Raw genomic sequence first — 25,219 nt, forward strand, 5'->3', positions numbered from 1 at the left:
GCTGGGGAGGAGGTGGGGAACGGCTTTCTCTGCTGTTAGTCGCTGGGTGGGGCCCCACAGCAAGGCTGCTTGAGCCTTCATCGACCAGCTATCTAGTTTTTGCTTCCAGTCTGCTCTATCCTCCCTCAGCCCCAGCCTTGCCCCCAGGGGACGGCTCCAGGAGCACGCCAGGTAAAAGCCACATCTTTGTATTTGGAGTCCTACTTTGCTCTGACAACTGAGGCTTTTCTAACAGGTCAAGCTCACCGAATCTCATTCTGGGTTCTTAGAGCATGGTTTCTTAAGCCTTGAAACCTTTTCAAAAGATAATAAAAGCCCCAGAAATTCTCTCAGAAAAGTGAACATCTAGATAACATTTCACAGACAAGCTCAGGAGTTTCTGGCCCTTCGGGAGAGAATCCTTCCTCACAGGAATTTTCTCTCGAGAACTTTCTCAGCCCCTGCTGTGGATGTCAGTCCAGCCTGGCTCGCTACGGAGCCTGATACACTCAGTCACAGCAGAAGCCTCACGGTGGGTGTGTCCCAGGCCACGCTGAGACTGTCACAACACACACAGTGGTTTTCAAAGCCCATGTTCCACATGTGCTGTCAACAAATAAGTGTGCAAAAAATATGACTTTCTACTCAAGCCTGTTCTTCAAGACCTCTCCAAAAGCTCTGCTTGGAAAAATGGAGTATCAAGGCCTGATGTCAAATCCCAGTGAGCCCAGGAGTCCAGTACCTGGAGTTGGAGGATCCAAAACGGAGTGGCCTGGGAAAAGATATGTGTGGGAGTCCTAATCTAACTTGGATTTTCAAAAATTCACATAGTTAAATTTTTCTGCCTATTGTTTTGCTGGTAGTGAAGTAGTTTTTGCTCTGTTGCCTAGGCTGGAGTGCAGTGGTGCCATCAGAAGTCACTGCAGACTCAAACTCCTGGGCTCAAGTGATCCTCCCACCTCAGCCTCCTGAGTATCTGAGACTACAGGCTCATGCCACCTTACCAGGCTAATTTTTTTGTTTTTATTTTTTGTAGAGACAAGGTCTTGCTATGTTGCCCAGGCCGGTCTTGAACTCCTAGATGCAAGCAATCCCCCTGTCTTGGCCTCCCAAGGTGCTGGGATTATAGGTATGAGTTTCAGATAAGTAACTTACCTCTAACTTGTCCTCCTCTGCATATTGTCCTTCAGCTCCTAGATATCGGGATGCTATTTGTCTTAGTTTCCCAGGACTGCTGTAACAAATTACCCCAAACTTGGTGACTTAAAACAACCAAAATTTATTCTCCCACAGTTCCAGAGGAACACATTGAAATAAATGTGTTGGCTGGGCTGTGTTCCTCTGAAAGTTCTAGCAGGGACCTTTCCTGGCCTTGTCCAACTTCTGGTGGCTGCAGTTATTTGGTGGCTACGGCTGCATCACCCAGCCTCTGCCTCCATCTTCTCACAGCCTTCTCCTCCTTCCTGTGTGTGGCTCTTCCATTTGTCCCATAGAATGCTTTTCACTGGATTTAGGGTTCACCTGGCTAATCTAGGATGATTTCATCTAAAAATCCTTAGCTTACTTATATCCACAAAGACTTTTTTTTCCAAAGAAGGTTACATTCACAGGTTCCAGGGATTAGGGTGCGGGTATATTTTTCAGGTGCCACCATTTAACCCACCACAGTATGGCTCATTTATATCTCTAGCATCTAATAGTGCCTGGCATGCAGAGTTTAACAGTCACTCATGTATTTGTTTTTGATGGTTTAGATTTACACTTGGACCCAGGCACTCTATCTGCTCCATTTCCAGATCTGAATAAAGGGTGGTATGTGTTTGCAGTAAAATCAATGTCTTTGACACTCCTTGACTATGAAATAAGCCACTAGGCTAATTAGGGTAAATAGTTTCTTGTTTTCCTTAGGGATTTCTGTTAGAGTATTTTATGCTATGGTTTCAACTTATCACGTGCTAAGTATGCAGGAATCACATAAGCATAAGGCAAATATGTTTGAAGGTCTTTTTTCTCCCTGAGACCCTCAATGTCTGATAATAAATCAGATTTTATTTATGAGATAAATTTTCATGTATGTATTTCATAATATTTATGAGCATACAAAGATAAGTATTTAAAGGAGTACAACTATATATGTAGATGATTTTATTTCCATCATGTGGCATTTCATTGACACCTAATACTGGCTTCCAAGTATCCATTTAGATGATATGCATACAAAGGAAATGACATGCTTTTTCTTCCTTTAAAAATATAGCTTATGTGATGCCCCTAATAGAGAGTAAATGAATATAATCAAGTTTTCCCTACTTTGGAGTACAAATTTTAAGCTTTTATATTAAAACCTATTTATGCCTAGTGTTCCATTATTGGAACACTAAGCATGTGGGAGTTATTTATATCCTACTGCTCAAGGTCATCACCAGGGTCTGATTTTTCACACTCAAAAAATTGCAACCTCAGGCATAAATGGGTTAAAATGTACTATGACGTATCTCCAACTTCATCCTGGAATGGTTTTATCTGACAGGGTTAAAAGTGACAATGAGAATAAGTCTGGCTGGGCGCGGTGGCTCACCCCTGTAATCCCAGCACTCTGGGAGGCCGAGGCGGGTGGATCACCAGGTCAGGAGACCCAGACCATCCTGGCTAACATGGTGAAACCCCATCTCTACTAAAAATACAAAAAATTAGCCGGGTGTGGTGGTGGGCGCCTGTAGTCCCACCTACTCGGGAGGCTGAGGCAGGAGAATGGTGTGAGCCCAGGAGGTGGAGCTTGCAGTGAGCAGAGATCGTGCCACTGCCCTCCAGACTGGGTGACAGAGCGAGACTCCGTCTCAAAAAAAAAAAAAAAGGATAAGTCTGACTTTGCCAGCAGGAAATTTTAAAAACAACCTCTCCCTGTGTATGTAAATCACATGGTATATACCTTACAATTCATGCGGCTGGTCATATTTTATTTATGAAATATATGGAATCTGGAATCCAAAATCAGGGAAGGTGCAGATTCTTTGTTCCCTATTCATAGTGGAAATTAGTTCAAGTTGCTTTATTTTTAGCATTGCCTTTCCACATTATTTTAAAGATAAGACTTTTGGGGTGACACTTTATTATTATTTTTATCAGTGCCTATTCATTTTTCCAATAATCAAGAAACAGAAAAATCAGAAGAAAGCCAGAGAAAAAGTGAGTTTCCTGTCTGCAGTGCTCAAAGCATACCACACACATTAGGAAATGACAGAAATGCACAAGCTAGACATCCAGCCAATCAAAACACATTGCCCAGAACAGTCAAGTTTAAATGGGAGCATGCGTTCCACGTCTTGAAGTTTAAGACACATTAACATTAAGCCTTTCAACTTCACACCGTAATACAATCCAGCAACAACACAGCATCAATCAACAAAATCAGACTTCACTAAAAGAAAGAGCTTGTGCTTCCCTCAAGGGAGCCCTGTAGACAGATTGCACCTCAAAGTTGAAAGGACAGTTAAAACTGCCTTCTCTTCGTTGCTTTCTCTGTTCTGGGACCACTGTGCAATTTTCCTTCTTTCTGAATATGTTTTATCTCAGGTACAAATAGGTTGGCTCTTCTGCAAAAGACTAGCCAACTAGTCTACCACAGAGTTAGTTAAGTCTCATTGTTTCAAATAAATTTGTGTTTCATTTTTAAACTCATTGACAACTCTATGTGTTTTTAATTAACTTCTTCGACTTCAGTTGTTTGCAATCCGAAAGTGGGCTTGGATAAAAATTAGCTTTATCAGTTTATGCCAATGTATGTTTAACCAGGTTTTTTCTTTACTATACATTGACTCCAGATAGATGGGGACTATTGGTTCATCAAAGGCTGGCTTTTCCTGCATCTCTGTGGCAGACACTGGTTGGGTTACCTTGTGCAAAACGGCTCACACCAAATAGGGTTGGGGGAAGAACTGACACTTCCCAAACCAACTATGGTTGCAATTGTATACAAGTGTCAAAGAGCCCGCATTCTTTATAAAGCTTAGCTAGGCTTCGAGATGTAGGCTTTTAAAATATGACTTCTTTGTGGGTTTGTTTTGGTTTTTTGTTTGTTGGTTTCGAGACAGGTTCTCACTCTGTTGCCTGGGCTGGAGTGCAGTGGCACTATCATGGCTCACTCTAGCCTCGACCTCTTGGGCTGAAGTAATCCTCCCACTTCAGTCTCCTGAGTAGCTAGGACTACAGTTGTGTGTCACCACACCCAGCTAATTTTGTTTTGTTTTTTATTTTTGTAGAGATGGGGTTTTGCCATGTTGCCCAGACTGTTCTGGAATTCCTGGGCTCAGGTGCTCCTCCTGCCTCAGCCTCCCATTGGGATTACAGGCGTAAGCCACCATGCCCGGCCATAATATGACTTCTTAAGCACCTTTAATACACCTAAATGTTGGGCTCTATCTTTCGATTTGCCAGATACAGGGTGGCCATATAATTTATTGTCCATGCAAGGATCTTGAGAATGGTTAGGGTTACTAACCAGATGGGTTGCCAGGACATCTGGTGTAAACCTGGACATCCATATATATGGGACTCTTTTGCCCCATGTGCCACTACCAAGTGTTTTTGAAAGCCATGTGCGTGTTGAAAATATTGCTAAATTTCACCTGCTAATTGTTCTGATGAATCTATGAATTTTTTTCATCCTGGAATCATCCATGACTTCCTACTTGATCCATCAGATATCAGTATCTCACTCTTTCTGGACCCCAGGACAGTTTCCCACCACGAAGTTCTTTTTCTGCTTACAGTGCTACTGTCTGTGTTTGCCATCTCTGTTCGTGGAGATCCCAGTGATTCTTTGGCACCTAACTCAGCAGGGCGTCTTCCATCACCTTAGCTTCCACAGGGCTGTATTTATATCCTCCTTAGGGCACTCACCTCTTTCGGTTTTGTTATAATTTATGTGTTGTATCATTTTTCGTTACTTAACTCAGAGAAGGAACCAACCATGAAGCTGCACCTCTACATTACTCATCGAATGTGAGCCCCTTGTTTTAGCTACTTCTTATATGTTTGGTGAATTGTTTTTTAAAGTGTGGTAGGAAATAAACATCCAAGAAGGTAGAAAGCCTTGTTGTATTTGGCAAGGAACAGGCTGATGCTACTGCTGGATTTGAATGCCAGCTTCTCCAATTAAGAGCTGTGCAATCTTGTGCAAGTTACTTAACCTCTTGGCGACCTGTAAAATGGGGATAATAATAGTACCTACCTCCTAAGATATTGAGTATTTAATGTTGCCAGGCACTGTCCTCACAGAACAGTGCTTGGCAAACAGTGCCTGGCAACATTAAATACTTAATATCTCAGCTGTTTTTATTGTTCAGACTTCATTTCCCTATTTTTTGAGGTTTTATTCACATTTTTTAATTGTATTGCAAATAAAAGAAAACCAAGAGCTATTGGCATGTGTAATGGAGGGAGGCCTAATGGCCACCTATGTCAGGCACACCAGCAATATCCGCTGAGAACTAATGCCTTGGTGACCCAAAAGACACTTGATGGGACAGAATAAAAAGTCCTCCTGACTTGAAGGGCCAACCAGGCCAACCCCAACCTCTCAACTTGAAATCAGAGAGTTGAGGTGCTAGTTCTCTGCACATCTGTAGAATAGGGACCATAATAGTACCTACTCATGGGGTTACAGTAAAGATGAAATGAGATCATCTGTGTAAAGCACTCAGCATAGTTTCTAGTACCTGCTTTATATTTGCTATTGTTCACAGCATCTGTCCTGGAACATGAGTTGATTGTTGAGAGAGGTGTGGTGGGTGTTCCGGGGAAGATATCCTCATGTTTCCTCCAGCCATCAGGAACCTCATGGCTAGCTCCACCAGGAGAAGCTCAGCAAGAGAGTGAGAATGCAAGCCTCTCGTTTTTTTATTAGAAATGGTGATGAGGAGACCACCTTCCCCTCTCTGCGAGCATCCAGTGCAGGAAGGCCAACATCTACAGCTGCAAGAATGATCAGGTCGATGCTGAGGCAAGAGTTATGATTAGCAACAGAAGTGGCAAATTTAAGGTCACTAACTAGCAGGCTGGGAAGAGCCAAGAAATCTGTATTAATCATCAAGGACAGAACGTGAGCTGTTTGAGACTCTGCAGGGAGAAAAGAGGCTGAAAGTACCCACAGTTCTTCTGGAAGGGGGCTCAGAACCAATGAGTTTTCATTAGCATGGCTATTGCATCCTATAACCCTGGAGTGACTCACCCAGACTATAGTGGCCTAAAGAACTCAGGGTTACACACAGCACAGAGCCACTGTCCCAGGGAAAGAAGTTTATTTGCTTCCAGGCGCCTCCGTACCTAACTGTTACTGTTCTTTTCCCAAGGTCCCCAAAGAAGAGAGTTCCACCAACTTTTCTTGGCATTCTCTGCCAATAATTAGCAATTTTTTCTTTATGTTTATCCTTATTAATGCCTATTCCTGTTCAGCTGTGCTCATGGAAAGACAGCCAGCGTGGTTTGCACTATCCCAGGCAAGCACATCTCAGAGTCCAAATGGCATAGTTGCCTTCAGTTAATTTTCACTTAGATCTTAACCTTCTGAGTTTATTTCCACTTGAACTCTGGATATTAAAGTAGAAATAATGCTTTGTGACCTTTAAGTGGGACACCAGCTGCTTCTCCACCCTTTCCCCTGTGGTTTAGTGACCCACACAGTCCAGTTCTGCAATAGCCTTGTTTCTGGAGTTCTAACCTCCCTCCCAGCAGGGAATGACTAATGCTTAGAGCCACGCATTACACCAAGGTTTACCAGGCAGAGCAAATAAATGGTCATCTGAGACATGCTTTCAAACAGAGATCTCTGTTCTTGGCATGAAGGTTAAAGTTAGTGAAAAAAAGTCCCACCTCTGCCCCTTTCTGTTCAGTTCCACCCCTTTATGTTCCCAAGAACATGATGAGAAAGATTTTAAAAGTGATCACAGTGGTTTATCTTCACGACATGGGCAGAGTTCCATGAGTCCTGTGACTCAGTGACACTCTGAGGAACCCATGACTGTGGGGTGGGCTTGGAACAAACTCACTGTTGGCAGAAGCTGTCCACTGCCCCCATTTTTTGCTCTGGCAAAAATAGATTTCAATGGCAGCTTAGGAAGGGGCCGCGGTGGGGAAGAGGTTGTGGTAAGAGAACGTTCTTTCACATTCTCCAAATCTTCCAAACCAAGCTTTGTTCCATGGGACCACTTCACCCAGAAGTCTGGGCAGGAGCTCAGGCTCTGACGCTGTCATGGCTCCCAGCTTGATGGATGGGAGGAGGCCGGGAGCTGGGTTTCCGGCCAGGAACTAAGGGAACTCTATGCTCTTACAGTCCCTTTACTTACTGGGATGGTGTTCACGGCCGCTGCCCACTGAGCCAGCCAAAACAATCTGTCACAGCCAAGCCCAATCACTCCCCATTCCCTGCTCCAAAAAAGAAGAAACCTTGCTGCAGCTTCATAGACACTTAGTCAATCTGCAATAATAAAAAATAGAGGCAGTGGGGCATGGGGAGAGGGAAAGAAGAGAGGCTGGGGGCTGGTGATGAGACAAGTTGAGTTTGGAGCTGCAGAGTGGGAAACTTTGGGATGGGCTGGGAATACACAGGGGAGGATGCCTCCTTAAAGTAGGCTTCGGACTATGTATATGGATCCCCTTTGGGCTTTGGGATAATTAGTGAAAGATCAGAGTTATCTTGAAATTCCTTTGTTTGCAGGACTGCGTGTTAGGCTGCTCTATGGGGGTCCTGGCTGTGTAAAGGTCACACGTGTAAGTGGATCATGGGCTCATTCATCTCCACAGGGCAAGCTGAAGAAGTTTTTCTTGACTCACTGGAAACAGAAGTAAAAGGCTGAGGAAGGCATTGTAGGGTGGGTATATCACACAGGCGATGGTGAAAAGTAGAGGTGATGTGGTAGGGAGGAAGGCATCTGTGTTTGCTATTGACTTTCTATTTCTTCTGCCAGGGAGCCTGGCATCTGGTTCGCCTGTTGCCCAGCAGTGGAGCAGTCACTTCATTTCACTGTGTCTCACAGTTGTCTCTGCTGTTGGCAACTGGATGTGGGAGGGAACAGTGAAGAGACTACTAAAGTTTAATGTCCTTTTTATGACCAACTTTTGTTGCTGACACCTTCCTCTTGGAGAAAGACACTGATTTATGACTGAGCCATCCCTACACATGGAAATCAAATCATTCTTTCTGTCTCTTAGCTTATTTTTGTTTAGAGGAGAGGATGGCTTCCATAGGCTGTTCAGAAAATGGCTGGGACAAATCGGAGTAAAAAAACTTAAAAGTTTTATTTCTGTCTCTTTCTCCCCACAAAGGAGTTTGAAATTCTTGCTTCAGGCCATATGGAGTGGATATTCCTTCCAGAAGGAAATTACAGACCACTCTCTGTTTCTACTCAACTGCTTTTCACTCCGTAAGTGGATTCTTTGAAGCAGCCTTTTATTTACCTCAGATTCTGACATGAATAATTGTTTAATTGCCTTTCAGCCTACACAAGATAAGGAACCATGTCTCAAAAATTGTATAATTCTCTAACTAAACAATAGCCAAGCCATCCGGAGTAGTTTTCAAAGCAAGAAAAGAATTCCTCACATATGTTAAGCATTTTATTCTTTTCAAAATGCATTGCTCTGTATTATTTCACTAAATTGGATAACGTATATGAAAGCACTGTGTAAATTACATCACATAACAAAAAAGTGAAATGTTATAACAATGATCAATTTGATTTTCCATGTGGGAAACTGAGGCTTCACGGGGGTAAGTTACAGTCCCAAATCACAGCAGTTAAACGGAGCCCAGACAGTGGTCTGCCTTCTACCTCCGGATGTGCTCTCTCCTCTGCAGAGGATGCTTCACCTCTTGGGGCCTTCCCCAGCAGAGGCCCAGGATCACCAGCAAAAGGCTTCCCCAAGGGTGGGGCCAGAAGCAGGGCTGCAGATATGTGTCCTGAACCTCCCTGCTGGCTCCCTTCAAAGGCTTCAGGCATAGCAACCTGCCTTTCTGTCTTGTTCAGTCGCCACCAGTCAGCCGTCTGCAGACTTCTCTCCCTCACGTTGTGGCAGAGGAGTTGTACATTCTCTAGATTTTAAAAATGTATGTTACTTTTTCTTTAAAAAAAAATTGTCTCTGAAATAAGCTCCCAATACATTTGCATATTTTTAAAACGTGTTAGCAAATTCTCATAATAGGATTTGCGTTTGTTAGAAGAGGACTGGGGCAGAAATCACAGAGGGATGAAGCACCTGCCACTCCCCCACCCCTCAGTGGGTGCAACGCACCCAGGGAGGCAGCAGGATACAAGGTGGAGGAGTACCCCCAATACCCAAGAACCCCATGCGAAGGGCAGAGCAGCCTGAGAGCAGGGGCAGGATACCAGGAGGGAAGGGCTCAGGAGGGTTTCAAATGCATCAAAGGACACAATCAACAGAGTGAAGGGGCAACCCAAGGAGAATCAAAGAAAATATTTGCAAATCATATGTCTGATAAAGGATTGATATCCAGAATATATAAAGAACTCCTGGCCAAGCACAGTGGCTCATGCTTGTAATTCCAACAGTTTGGGAGGCAGAGATGGGAGGATTGCTTGAAGCAAGGAGTTCAAGACCAGCCTGGGAAACAAAGTAGGACTCCATCTCTACAAAAAGAAAAAAAAAAATTAGCTGGATGTGGTAGTGCACACCTGTAGTCCTCACTACTTGGGAGGCAGAGGCAGGAAGATTGCTTGAGACCAGGAGTTTGGAGGCTGCGGTGAGCTCTGATCTACTGCTGCACTCCAGCTGAGCTGGTATACAGTGAGACCCCTCTCTTTAAAAACAAAAAAAATTAAACATTTAAAAATAAGAACTCCTGTAACTCAACAACAACAAAGTGAGTCCAAATAAAAAATGGGCAAAGGACTTGAATAGACATTTATCCAAAGATTATATGTATACAAATGGTCAATAAGCATATGAAAAGATGCTCAGCATCACTAATCAATCATTAGGAAAATGCAAATCAAAACCACAATGAGATACCACTTCACACTCCTTAGGAAGGCTATTAATGAAAAAAATAGAAAATAACAAGTGTTGGATATTGAGAAACTGGAAGCCGGATGCATTGGGAATGGGCAGGAATGTAAAACGATGCAGCCACTATGGAAAACAATATGGTGGTGCCTCAACAAATTAAACATAGAATTACCATATGTTTCAGCAATTCTGAAGCAACATCATTCTCTGGGGTAAATACCTGAGGTTTGCCATCTCATGCCAAGGAAATCAAGTATGCAGACACACAGGAAGTGGGTTTAGGAGCAGAGGTTTAATAGGCAAAAGAAAGAGAAAAGAAAACAGCTCTCTCTTCTGTGAGAGAGAGGGGAACCTGAGTGGGAGTTCCGGCCGGTTGTGGAGTGCACAGGGTTTTATAGAAAGGCTTGAGGAGGCGGTGTCTGATTTACATAGGGCCCAAAGATTGGCTGGACCTAGTGTGATGTTTACATACCTTAAGGGAAGCTGGCTGCCCCACCCTAATCTTATGCAAATGGGCTATTTGCCTGACTAGCTCCATGTTGTCTGCCCCCTGCTGCACATGTGGTTGGCAAGGAAAAGGGAAGATGAAGCTGCCATTTTGAACATGCCTATTTCCCAGGTAACCCCTTTCCTATTGGCACAACTGCCAGCATTCACCTGTGCAAACTTCTAGCCTGCCTTTCTATGTCTGCAGCTTGATTTTACTGGCTGCTCTTTGTTAGAAAAGAAAATGATTTGGGGGCTGCTTTTCATTAAAAGGAAAACCTTACTGAGGACTTCCTTACCCTCACTATCTGCCTAAATAATGTCTTTTTAACTCCTATATCATTTCCACTTCTGGCTATATACCTAGAAAAGTGAAAGCAGTGACTCAGACAGTTAGTTGTACACCCATGTTCATAGCAACATTATTCACAGTAGTCAAAGGGTGGAAGCAACCCAAGTGTCCATTAGCATATAAATAGATAAGTAAAATGGGGTCCATATAATGGAAAATATTCAGCCTTAAAAAGGAAGGAAGTTCTGACACATGCTATCACATGGATTAACCTTGAAGATATTATGCTAAGTGAAATAAGCCAGACACAAAGGAACAAATATTGTATTGTAGACCAAAAATAAAATTATAAGGCCCCCCAGTCATCTGTAAGGACCCCTCATCTCAGCCAAGGGCACTCCAAAGTTAACCTGAAGAACTTGTTCAGGTCATCATGGCAAGGTGGGGTGGGACACACCTCATTATACCCTCCTCCCTTTTGGAATTCAGAAACAGCCAGCCAGCATTAACATGAACACAGTCCTTAAGTCTGATAAGAAACATTTACAACCTATTCTCTTTGGAGCCTGCTACTTGGAGGCTTCATCTGCATGATAAAACCCTGGTCTCCACAAGGACATTTACCCAGACATTCCTTTTTTTTTTTTTTTTTTTTTTAGATGAAGTCTTGCTGGATCGCCCAGGCTGGAGTGCAGTGGCATTATATTATCTTGGCCCACTGCAGCTTCTGCCTCCTGTGTTCAAGTGATCCTCCCACCTCAGCCTCCCAAATAGCTGGGATTATAAGCATACGCCACCATGCCTGGCTAATTTTTGAATTTTTAGTAGAGATGGGGTTTCACCATGTTGTCCAGGCTAAACTCCTGGTCTCAAGTGATCCACCCCCCTCTGCCTCCCAAAGTGCTGGGTTTACAGGCGTGAGCCACCGTGCCCCACCAGACATTCCTTTTTATGATAATAACTCTTTCAACCAATTGCCAATCAAAAAATCTTTAAATCTACCTATAACTTAGAAGCTCCCCCACCCCCCCAACCTTCCACCCCCCCTTGCTTTGATTTGTCCTGCCCTTCTAGATGGAACCAATGTGAATTTTACATATACTGATTAATGTATTATGTCTCCCAAAAATGTATAAAAACAAATTGTATCTCGAACACCTAGGGTGCAAGCCATCAGGACCTCCTGAGGCTGTGTCATGGGCATGTCTTCAAATTTTTTTTTTTTTTTTTTTGAGATAGAGTCTTGCTCTGTCACTCAGGCTGGATGCAGTGGTGTAATCTCGGCTCACTGCAACCTCCACTTCCCGTGTTCAAGCGATTCTTCTGCCTCAGCTTCCCGAGTAGCTGCAATTAGAGGCACGCAAGACCACACTCGGCTAATTTTTTGTATTTTTCGTAGAGATGGGGTTTCACCACGTTGGCCAGGCTAGCCTTGAACTCCTGGCCTCAGGTGATCTGCCCACCTCGGCCTCCCAAACTGCTGGGATTACAAGCGTGAGAGAACTTCCCAAAAAAATGTGAAAGTCTGAGGAGAGAGGGAGGTATTGAAATCCATCGAAGCCCTCTCCAGGGAGGACACTTTCTGGAGGCTGCTCCGCTGAGGCCGATGCCACTTAGAAGAGGAACTCACGCCCCTCCTCACCTCTGCAGTGTGTGACAATCCCTCAAAGGCCCTTTCCCAGTGGGTACATGGCCTGGGAAGGATGAAGGACGAGGTGTCCAGCTCCTGCCCCAGGGTCATCTATCTGACAATTCATCTCTTCTCTCCCATCCGGATGGCAGACAGGACAGACTGTGCCCATCAGGGACCATAAAGGAAACTCCCCTGATCACTTGGCTCCTCCAGAGGGTAAGAGAAGAAACACCCTGTGTATACAGAATTAATACAGAGGGTGATGTATGACAGAAGTTTGACCTCATTCCTTTTTCCATTGGTTTTTAAGCTTTCATTTAAGCCAAAACAAGTGGTTCCAAATCGTCACACTCACACACACACACACACACACACACACATGTTTTATACTCAATAGTTATTAAGACCAGCTATAAATTTTGCTAATTTCTTTGCTTCTTCCTGGACTACACTTTCCAGCAATTCTTTCAGGATAATTGATGGGTGGGACACTTTCTCAGGTCTTATATGTCCAAAAACATCTAATTTTACCCCTCATACTTGAATGATAATTTGATTGGGTAGAGAATTCTATAACAAGGTCACTTTTCCTCAGCATTTCAGAAAGTGACTACTCCACTGTCTTCTTCCACTGGGTGCTGCTAGTGAAGTGTGATGTTAGACTGATTCACATGCCATAATGGGTGACATGCTTTTTCTCTCTCAAAGATTTTAGTTTTTCTTTATCCTTGATATTCTGATGCCTTACTCTAATCTACAGGGGGTGATTTGCTTCATTAAAAAAAAAAAGTATCTTGCTTTGTCCTCCAGGGAACTTTCAATTTGAGGACTACAGTTTCAGGAGATTCTTCTCTGTAATTTCTTTGTTAGTTCTGCTCCCTCTCCTCAATTTTTTTCCTACTGGAACCCTTAAAAGAGGGCTTTTTAATCTGCTGTGTCTGGAGTCCATATTTCTTACTTTTCGTTCTTCCATTCCATTTCTTTATCCCTGCGTCCTGCTTTCTGGGAGATTCCCTCATGCACTTGGACTTATTTGGATATTTGGCCTTCACGCTTAGGTGTCTTTCTTTCCTTCTTTGAGACAGAGACTTGTTGCTCTTGTCGCCCAGGCTGGAGCACAGTGGTACAATCTTGGCTCACTGCAACCTCTGTCTCCCGGATTCAAGGGATTCTCCTGCCTCAGCCTCCCAAATAGCTGGGATTATAGGTGCCCATCACCACACTCAGCTAATTTTTTTGGATTTTTAGTAGAGACGGGGTTTCACCATGTTGGCCAGGCTGGTCTTGAACTCCTGATCTCAGGTGATCCACCTGCCTCAGCCTCCAAAAGTGCTGAGGTTACAGGCATGAGCCACTGCGCCCAGCCAGGTTTCTTTATTCACAGTGACATAGAATAATTCAATTTGCACTGACTGCTAATAGGAGAGGTGGATGCAGCCGCCTTGTTCTGTGCTCCTCTCTATTCACAGTGACACAGGGGGGAATGAGTCCACCAGGGTGGCTCTGTTCTTCCCGAATAAGCACCCTACCTCTTGTGCCTAAGCCACCCAGCTCCTCGATTCCAACCACCAGGTGGGACAAATGTTTGGTGGCACCTGGCCCTTCTGCAGCAGGACTCTCTTGCACACACCTTAGGCTATTTTTTTTTCTTCCTCTGATCCTTTTGGTCTTTTAGGGATTTTCAGCTTCTGAAAACCCCTTCCCCTAAAAATCTACAGTGGTGCAATCTCAGCTCACAGCAACCTCTGTCTCCTGGGTTCAGCGATTCTCCTGTCTCTGCCTCTCCAGTAGCTGGGATTACAGGTGAGTGCCACCATGCCTGGCTAACTTTTGTATTTTCAGTAGAGATGGGGTTTCACCATGTTAGCCAAGCTGGTCTTGAACTCCTAACCTCAAATGATCCCCCCATCTCGGCCACCCAAAGTGCTAGGATTACAGGCGTGAGCCACCACGCCCAGCCTGTTACATATTTTTTCTATTGTGTCTGAAAACCTAGTGCTGAGGGGAAGGCAGCAGTATGTGTTTGGGCCACCATTTTGAAAAAGGAAAGCTTCAAATAAAATCTTAGAAGTTCGAGATGTAAGAGATACAGTGCAGCACTTTAGTTGAAGCAGAGGTGGAGGCCCCAGAGGTCTGCTTCCCTTCTCCCTCCCAATGGCCTGTGAGGAGGCTACAAGGAACACCCAAGGCTCTGTGGAGCCTGGCATGAAAACCACCCACCCATGTTATTATTGTGGCTTCATGTCAGCATCAAAATGGATTTGATAGTTGGCACCAGGATCCTGATAGCCTGATCCCACCAATAGTGACAGACTACTTTTTTAAATTTAGAAACTTGGGACCCTTTTAGGACTTTCCTTGAAATTTCCATTTTTTGGTCTGACAGTTCACTTGCAAAGAACTGTAATAAGTAGGAGGCCATTGGCTTGAGGCTGTGCAGGTACTTTGAGTTCCTACACAATGAACTGCAATCTAACTTGGTATATATAAACAAACGAGAACCTAACTTAAGAGTGTATTTTTTTGTAGCAGCTGGTCTCAGCCAATCACAAGCAGCCAAGCTTCAGCCATTCACAGGTAGTCAGCTGATCAGACCATGTCCAAATAAGGCAAATTCCTAGCCATAACCAATCAAGTTATGTCTGCACTTTACCTCTGCATTCAGCCTATAAAAGCCACAGCTCATGCTGCTAACTTGGAGCTCTACGAACCTCTTGCGGTTCTGAGTGCTGCCTGATTCGTGAATCATTTTTTGTTCAAGTCAATTCTGTTGAATTTACTTTCTATAAAGTTTTTCTTTTAACAGAACTGACATTCTTTGAGCTCAATAAGTTATCATGCCATTGCTGTCTCTGTTTATTTAGCCTGACTACATCCCCAAGTGCTCTCTGATGACTTAGTAAGGTGGATCTTCATACCACCCCAAACCATAATCTTTCAATATGTAGTAAATATACTGGCTATGAGTTCCACCTATGTAAGAGGTGTTTTTAAATTACTTTATATGGAACTCTCCCACTGTGGATATAAGGTAACAAATCCATTTGTCTCATGCACACAGTGAGGGATGGTTGAGTACAAAGATTGTTGATGTTTTGCTGTGTGTTCCTCTGTGTAAGGCCTTCCTGGGGGCCATTGAGATAACTTCGGTGATTTATATCACCTCAAAACTTTTAAGGATTTAGACTTTCTTCTCTCTTGGTTGTATTCCTGTCTAAGGCTGGCCTATGTATGACCCAACCTTATTCAGGTAACTTATTCAGAGGTAGAAGATATTTTATTTATTTAGAGAAATAAGAAATCATCATACCAGACTAGTGATTTGAGTAAGAGATTTAAACAGAAATTTTTTTTTTTTTTAATTCTTGAAAGTGTCTGTTGTTGGACAAGCAAAATTTTAACGTGTCAAAAATTTATTTAAACTATGTGGCCATTATCTGGAGTAGAATAGTGAATTATGTCAATTATTTTGTTAATTATCTTACATTTTAAAGTCCTATTTACATACATAATTTTCACATACACCATAGAAAGTCTACTCAAGCCTCCATTTTTTCCAAATATTTAGTTGTTCTTAGTTACCTGTGATCATAAAATGGATTTTAGGCAGTATTATTTGGTGGACTTTTGCTTCAACTCCAGCAAATCCAGCAGTTTGTTGGTTTGTCACATATTCATCACCTATTCTCTTATCTGTGTTCTTTTCTAAGCAGCCCACCACCTTCCACTGGGGGATCCATAAGATTCCAGGGAAGCTGACTTTATCAATGGGAGTGAGGCATGAGGTCTAAGTTAAGCCAATCCGTGCTTTCCATTTCTTGGAACACAGATATTGGCTGCAGAGGGGGCATGTGTCTTAAGGGGGTCCAATCAGAATGAATTTTCAGATTTTCCTTGGAAACATTAGGCAGGCATGCTGTCCTGCTTCCCTGCTTCCCTTCTGGATTAGAATGAGGAAGTAACAGCCCTGAGAGCTCCTGGAAGCCATAGGGGATCTCAAAGAGAGTCAGCCTTAGAATTTGGCCCCAAAAAGGGCAATATGAAGAGCTAGGAACAAATAAGGTTCTTGGTGACATTGTTGAGCTCCTGGATCAAGCCTTATCTGGAGCCAATATTACCTCTGGCATTTTCAGTTGCTTGAGCCAACAAATTCCCTTAATTGTTTAAGCTATTTTGAATGAAGCTGTTTGTTGGTTGCATTCTAACTTGTATACTTTGTAGATTACATATTAGTATACAACTTCACAGTTTAGAAATTGTATTATCTTACTTCATTGTCACAACATCTCCACAGAGGTATTTAGAAAAGCTGTTACTCCTCTGTTTTATATGAAGAAAGGGACTGTGAAAGCATTGCCCTAGGTTAAACAGATGGCTAAGTAGAAGAGGAAAGTTATATGAGGACAGGAAGAATGTGTTTATTTTAAAGTTGTATTCTCAGCATCTTTTATGGTGCTTGCCAATTCAATGTAATACAAATTTGTTGAACAAATAAATCAAATAATAGAGCTGTAATAGTAAAAAGAATAATGGGCTTAGCTGTAATTGATCATTCATTTTTTCCAACAAATATTTACCAAATGCCTATGTAGAGGTATGAGGCTCAGTTGTGCCAGTATGTCTAGTGAAAAAGACAAAGAAAATTGGTATTTCTAATGTTCTGATGCTCTTTTTAAAGTTTCAGAGAGTTAAACGATTATAATATTTACATATCAAGTCCTGCCATGACTTGTTAGGGAGGGTCCTTGTGTTTCAAATCTCTTTCTCTCTCTTTTTTTTGAGATGGAGTCTCACTCTTGTCATCCAGGCTGGAGAGCAGTGGCGCAATCTTGGCTCACTGCAACCTCTGCCTCCCAGATTCAAGCGATTCTCCTGCCTCAGCCTCCCAAGTAGCTGGGATTACAGGTGCCCACCACCACGCCTGGGTAATTTTTGTATTTTTAGTACAGACGGAGTTTCACCACGTTGACCAGGCTGATCTTGAACTCCTGACCAGGTGATCCACCTGCCTCGGCCTTCCAAAGTGCTGGGATTACAGGTGTGAGCCACTGCACCTGGCTGTTTCAAATTCCTTTTCTATTGCATATATCCATAGTTTCTGCCGTATTTGCCTTGAGAATGGGGACTGCTGAGGTGGAAAGTCATGCCAATTGTTTCATGTTGTAAGTACTCAGTACCATCTGAATACCTCACAAATATTGAATTATATTCTTCTCAATGTCTAAGTCTCTCTCTGGCAGTATGTTAGAATGTCGTTTCATTCAAATCTCTTGGGGACCATTAAGAGTTGAATTTACTATTTTAGCATGTATTATAGTAGATCAAAAATCCATACTTCATGAGTGAGGCAATATATAGATTTGATATTCTATCAGATTGCAAAGTAACAAGAAAGTAGAAGGAGGATCACCCTGTGGGAATGAGGCACCAGCTACCCAAGCAGTCAGAGAAATAGCCTGAATTGTAGTTCCCCAGGGGTGGAATGAAAGAAGACACAACCAAGAAATTTAGCTCTTTAGATCTAATAGAAACCTCAAAGAATTAGATTTCAAGAATTGATAGATGAAAATTGTTTCAGGATTTAAAAAACTCAGCAAGGTTCCATTTCCTCTTTTCAGCCGTGAGTATTGGAGAGAGCAAAACCTTTTGAGTGAGACAGAGCAGGGTTCAAATCCTAACTCCAACAATTTAGGCAAGTAACCTGCTCTCTCTGAGAGTCATTTTTCTTATCTAGAAAATGGATAGTATTTACCTTGATAGGGCCAGGCATATAGGAAATGATAGCTGTTATTCTGTACTTTTTATATAAGTAGGACAAACTTAGAGTCATGAAAAAAAGTGTTGTCACACTTATTTTTTGCTTTTCTTAGAAGAAAAAAAGGCTATACTTCAAAGCGTTCAATAGCACAGAAAGAAAAAAGAAAATGAAGGGCACATTTTGTAGAATCAAGATTTTTTCCTCAAATTGAATCATAGCCCCATAATGAGCTAATGAGGGTGGAACATTGCTCTCTTGTATCTCTCATTGCTACATTTACTAGCTTTCATCTGAGAAAATGAGGGAAGCTTTAGTTCACATACTTGAATACTGTTCCAAATGTCTCATGTTTCTGATAATGTCCTTCAGGACCCTGAGCAAACTAACTATAAAAGTGATGAATGACTGTGGATTATTCGGCAGATTCTTGGTATCCTTTCAGAAACATTAAGAACAGCTCCTTAACTCTTCACTCATAAACTCGGTGTTGTTTCCCCTTGGGTAATTTCTCTCATCTTTGAAGTTGAGTCCCATCAGGTGACAATGGCATGATTTATTCACGTCCAGGGCCAATGGAAGAAGCACAAGGGTGGGAGGCTGTTAGCGCTCGCCAGCGCCCCCTCTGGCCACTCCGGCAAAGGCCGCCAAGTGACAGCACACTGAATTCCGGTGCAAGGCTCTGGTGTGGGTGGAGGCGGCCCTGAGCAGAGCCCAGAATGTTGGAACAAGAGTGGGGTGACCTGGCTTGCTGCTTCTGAACCTATATCATCCTCACTACTCTGATTAGAGAAAAAAAATGGGAGACGCCTTGCAAATACTGTGCAATAGAGGTGGTAGTTTTACATAAATCTAAAATATTTGGCATGAGGTTTATGGAGACTCAAAACAACTTAAGGAATGCAATTTTCTTCATATAAAATACCTGATAATTAACCTCTTCTTACTTTTTGAGTTATTAAACTTGAATCTTGGTAGGTCTTTTTTTTTTTGATAGTATTAAGTCAAATCTGTGATATGTATAAAGTATCACTGACATGCTCAGAAAATACCTTTATCCTACACTACCCCCAATGGCTCCCAAGTACGTGACTTAGGAACCTTAGTGAGTTCATCAGTCATTCAAATCAAGGAAACTTATTGCCGAGTATTCTCCCTTCTTGGGAGAACTCAAATGTTGCACTCCTGTGTCTCACTTCTTTCTCATCCTGAAGTTGAATTTAGTCATAATTGTTATACTACTATAGCATTTGACACTTTTCAAAGCATGTTTATTCACAATATTACAAGCAGAGAAGATTTCACTGTTTTTGCTTTTTAGAGGAGAACATTGGTATTCAAAGAAATAGACAAATTTTTGTTTAATCTATCTATTACAGTCTTGGATACTGATCAGTTTATAGAATCACTGAGTCTAGAGAAGAAACCACACATATCAGCTTTTAGTTGCAAGTTAAGTTTGAGATAAGTTCAATTTTAAAAAATCAAATTATAAACTCATTGGAAGAAAATTTTTAAAAATATTGTTATGATTTGGGGGAAGGTAGAGAAAAACTTAATAACTGGGGATTCCAGGACAAAAGTCATAGTGAAAAATATTGCTAGACTTAAGGGCTTAAAACACACACACACATACACACACATTCAAAATTTCTGAATGGTAAAAAATATATTCTGATATATTTTGGAATTTATCAAGCAAAAAGGCAAATGACAAGAATTTTAAAAGGTAACATGTTTAATATATAAAGAGTTCTTGCAAACAAATAAGGAAAAGATGTCTCCATATGTTAACAACAGATCTAAATTGCAAATTCACAGTAGAAAAAATAAAAATGGCCAATAAACATAAAAAGTTTTAACCTTCCTGTAACAAATTTAAAAAATTAAAACAATAAAATTCTCCAACCTGGTAGGGAAAAATAAAATAGAATAATAATACACAGTTTTGGCTAGGACTTTGGGAAATAGGTAACTTCATGCTATGGTTTTGGGAATTTCAGTTTGGAGAGCAGTTTGACATTACATATCAAAATCCTTGAAAAAGAGCATAACATCTGATCCAGGTTAGGGATGAATCAGCCAGTAATTGGAGAAGTTGCCAAAGACACAAGTGCAAAAATGTAAATGGCAGTATTTTTATTTTAATCATGAAAAATGAGAAACAACTTAAATTATTGGTAATATGGGGTCATAGATGTCATAATTAAGCCATAAAAAGAAAGGCTACCAAATACAATACCATGAATAGTTTGACGTAATTTTATTTAGGAAAAATGCACTCATTAATAAATACACACATATATAAATATATGTCATAGTGTACATATACATTATATATATATTTCTGTGTGTGCGTGCATATGTGTGTATGTATATGGAGAGAGACAGTGCCAGTCTTGGTTCTCAGTGCTTTACATATAACAATTCATTTAATCCTCCCTACAACCCCAAGTAGTGAGTGCTGTAATAAACTCCATTTCACAAATGAGGAAACTGAGGCAGAAAGAGGGAAGCACTTGCCTAAAGCCACACAGCTAACGAATGGCAAAGCCAGGATTTGAATCCAGATATTGAGGCTCCTAAGTCTCCTGTCCTAAGCACCAACCCGGCTGCCCTGGGTGACATAGGGAGCTCTATGCCCTCTGCTCTAAACAGATAGACAAAGGCTTGGGGGACGCACAGTAACTGGCATTCAGTGCTTACCTCTGGGTGGTGGGATGATAGAGGGGACTTCTGTTTATTACTTGAAAAAATTAATACTTTCTGATTTTTTTGCACTTACAAATCACTTAGTGGTGAAGCAAAACAAATGTTTTTGTTTTGTTTAGTTTTTGAACTACAAAGTTTAGAAAACATGGATTTCTGCCCTTGTCCCGGTAACTTACAGGCCAAAATAGGATTAAGGGAGAGCTGGCCTAGCTTTCCCCACTCCATCTCTCTGCTAAGCCCTTGATTGTGAAGCCTCACAAAGACGCAAAATGTGTGTGGGGGGTTTGCTGTTTTGTTTTCATTTTATTTCTTTCTGAACATTCTATGCCTGTCAATTTTTTTTTTTAGTAAAGGAACTATTGCATTAGGCCCAGCATTCCAAAGACCTGACATGCAGGCCGGGAGTTCAGGCCGTTCATGTGATGGGGCCTCTCCCTCTGGCTGTTGTCAGCCAGGCATTGGAGGTTTCTTGTTATTTCTGCTCAGTGTTTTTTTTTTTTTTTCCAAAATCACAGAGGATTTTAATGTGAGGAAAATTCTCTTTTTTTTTTGTGTGTGTGTGGCTCAAAAAGTTTTGGCTTTTATGGTTGTGACAAATACCCAGGGGACTAGAAATAGTACAGTGTTTCCTGGTATTAAATAAATAGAAGTTTTTAAAGGAGAACACAGATTTCTGAAATCTGTGTCAGCTTGATCGACTCTGAGGTGGACCTGTTTAGACTTTTCAGGACCATGGTGGTGGTGATGGTCATAATGACGGTCACAATTTTCTGGGGGCTGGCCCTGTGCTCTGCCTTGTGCAAAGCGCTTTCTGCACATTGTTTTTATTGACTGCTCCTAGCATACATGGGAAGGAGTTAAGGGTATCCCCACTTTTTGCAGGGCCCAGTGGTTTCCTGGCTGCCATGGGGTCACAGAGCTCCGACGTGGAAGTGCTGGGATCTTAACTCAGGTCTGTCCAAGTTCAAAGTGTGTGCCTGACCATGCAGTTCGGGTCTAAGACCAGAGGTAACTACTGACTTTGTGGAGAGTGAGTGCCCACTTCCCATTCCTTCATCCACCCTGGAAAGCACCGGGGCAAAGGGGCTCAATCAACGTTTATTGAATGAATGAATGACTGGGTGAATGAATGCATGAATACAGTCCCCACCAACATGCCAAAGGGTGTGAACAGTAGAAAAAAGGCCATTGTGTAAAGTTCCTTTTAAAACTTTAAGACAAGGACTTGAGGGATGAAGAGTCTGGGTTTTGGGTGGCTTTATTCTCTTTTGGTCTGGATTATTTTAAATGTGGAGGGGGAATACTTTAAGTTCTGGAGAGAGAGAAGGGTGCTGAGGGTTGCCTAGAGAAGACAGAATAACTTACTCTAAATTACAGTTTGGTCTCTAGAGCAGGGAGTGGCCAACTTTCTTTGGAAAAGGGTAAGCAGTAGACATTTTAGGCTTTAAGGACCAGAGAGTCTCTGTTGCAACTATTCAGCTCTGCTTTTGTAGCATGGAAGCAGCGATATGTAAACAAATGGATGTGGCTGTGTTTCAATAAAACTTTATTTAAAGACTTTGAAATGTGAGCTTACTTTGTATTATTTTTGCATGTCACAAAATTATTACTCTTCTTTTGTTTTTTTTCAACTATTTAACAATACTACCCAAAATGAGCTACAGATTCAGTGCAATCTCTATACAAATGAAAAAACATTCTTAATCATGGTCATACAAAAATAGGCAGCAGGCTGGACTTGGCTGGTGGACCATACTTTTCCCACCCCTGTTGTATAGTCCAGACAGAGGTGAAGAGTGAAGCTTTTCATCTTTTCTGTCTTGTCAGCTCAGCTGCCTTGGGTAGGAAGGGGTTTATAAAAAGTGCTTCTTCACTGCATCAGCTGTATGGCTGGGCAAGTTACAAGTTACTGGCAATCTGTGTGCCTCTATTTCCCCTTCTATAAAATGGGAATACAAATAGTTCATAGTTTGGAGGAGTAGATAAAATCATCCATTGAAGACACTTAGAACAGTGTCTGACATGGGGAAATCTTCACTAAATATCAGCCATTCTCATTATGGTTGTTGTGGTTGCTGCTGTTTGTTAATGGGGTGGAGAAAGACATGAAATCCCAGGAACAGTTTGGCCCTTTATTCCAGGAGCAGCAATAATTTTGACAATATTATGGGATTCCCTGGGTTCGTCCCTTGACTTTCCCAATCTGCCCATTTTAGGGTATAAATCTTTAGCGTTGGAAGGGTCTTCTAGTGAACCCCCCTTTCTAAAGCCAATCTTATCTGTAGACACCATTACTAAGAGCCATCCCTCTGTTTTTTATTCTTTTATGATAGGTGCAACCACAAGAGGAGATGCAGGAGAGGCTCAGGAAAAAACGAAGCTGATTATACTCACAAGTCCTATGGACAAGGGGCACACACGCCGTGTTGGTCCATATGAGAAAGACACCAGGGTAGAGTGCACAGAATACAGGATGAGGGGGAGATTTAAGCCATAAACTTTGTTGGGGTTTCCGGGGAAAGGCGAGGCAGGGCAGGGTGAATGGTTTTGGATGGGCTAGACTGAATAATTCTGGCAGGCTTTGGGCTACAAAGAGGGGTCTCTGTTGCTGGCACCTGGTCCTGGGATGATGTAGGCAGAGGAATACTGCCTCGTGGGATGCACTGGCCAGATACAGGAGGTCTGGCACTGCACTGGTTAGTTTGCATATCAAAGGCATGCTTCAGTCTCAGTCCTTTCTCTAAGAATTGGCCAGATCCAGGAGGGGCTGTCTCTCCCCAACCAGAAAGGGTTTTAAGATGCCAAAACATCACAGTATACAGAAAATTTTAAAGTCTTTGCAACATACCCCCTCAAATGTGATTTCAACTGCATCCAACCCCATTAAAAGTTCTAGATGAGCCCCAGTTGTGTCCTGTACCTAACCAACACTCTTGTTTTTAGGCTTAGAGACCCTCCATCCTGACTTTCTCCTACAAAACTGGCTGTGCTCGTGTCCCCCTCCTAGGTCCTCCGTCTCCTCCTCCAACACTTATTGACCACTTGTAGGTGGCTTGACTTGAGGCCCCGGAGACAGGGAACAGGTCTTAGGCATCTTGGAGTCCCACACTCCTAGCCCACGCCAGCATTCCATCAGTGTTTGTAGAATTGAGTGGTACCCTGGTTCCCACACGTGGTTCACATCAACAGACTCACTCTTCTCCAGTCACTTGCGCCTCCTCCAGACGCTCCATGTACTGGATGCTCCAAGCTGCTGCAATGTCCTAACCTACATTTGCCCCAGTGCCCCACAGCACTGAGCACCTCACCAGCAATTAAAGAGGTTTAACCAAAGTGCCAAAGCACATACGTAACCAGGATCAACTGACTGGCCTGGGAAAGCTTCTGTGTGAACCCTGCCACCAAAAGCGAGTGTTTGTTTGGGCAGACAGGAAGCAGTGAACTCAGAGAATAACATAGGCAGAGCCCAATGAAGTAAGCAGAGGGAAGGAAGTAAAATTTTCCATTCCAGTTTAGCCATGACTAAAGTTGTCAGGAATCAATGCAATAACTTCGAATTTGAACGTATTTGCATGAGTGGATCTCTTTGCAAATCTGGGCTTTTTTTTTCCCCATATGTTCCTACTTTAGCTTTCACAAGACTTTTTACAGTTACAATTGCAGAAGAAATGATCTGAGACATGTTCAGATATATTTTGTTCATTTATTTAACAAACACTCAATAGTGCTTATTTATGCCAGGCAGTGTTCTCAGAACTTTATATATAGCCATGACTCAATGCTGCTTTTCATTCATTTATTCATTCATTCAATAAAAATAAATCTGATATCTTCTGTGAAACCACATTGTACCAGGAATAAAAAGGCATCAGATGCCGTTTTCTTTTCTCTTGGGCTTAGTGGGTGAGACAGACAAGGAAATCAATAACACAACGCTTATAGTACGTGATGTGATAAGGGGACACACAACGTGTATCATTTGTCCTATGGGACAAGGAGGAAGGACACCAAAATTAGCCTTGATAGGTGATTCTGAAATTGGGTCTTAAAAGATGAGTGAGGGGCTGTGAAGATAAGAGGAAGCTGTGGCAGGAACAGCTTGTCCACAGCATCAAGGGAAAGCTAGCTGCACCCTCAGGGAGCCAGAAGCCGTCTTCCACAGCCTTAAGCAAAGGCTGTGTATCTGAACATGAGGAAGGGGCTTAGACAGCTTAGGCGGCAATCACGAAGTGCCGCCAACTTTGTGTCTTAGTTTGTTTATGCTGCGATAACAGAATACCAACTGGGTAACTTATAAAGAACAGAAATATATTTGCCTCATAGTTCCAGAGGCTGAGAA

At 42.3% G+C, this 25,219-nt stretch overlaps 1 long non-coding RNA gene across 1 annotated transcript; it reads left to right on the plus strand.

The window, feature by feature from the left end:
- Positions 1-8,301: 8,301 nt before the first annotated feature.
- Positions 8,302-9,124, plus strand: LOC129463884 (uncharacterized). The gene is made up of 2 exons (XR_008651334.1): positions 8,302-8,399; positions 8,834-9,124. It is a non-coding gene; the product is annotated as an uncharacterized lncRNA (long non-coding RNA).
- Positions 9,125-25,219: the final 16,095 nt, after the last annotated feature.

The sequence above is a fragment of the Symphalangus syndactylus genome, chromosome 15 (assembly GCF_028878055.3).
Source record: "Symphalangus syndactylus isolate Jambi chromosome 15, NHGRI_mSymSyn1-v2.1_pri, whole genome shotgun sequence".
NCBI lineage: Eukaryota > Metazoa > Chordata > Mammalia > Primates > Hylobatidae > Symphalangus > Symphalangus syndactylus.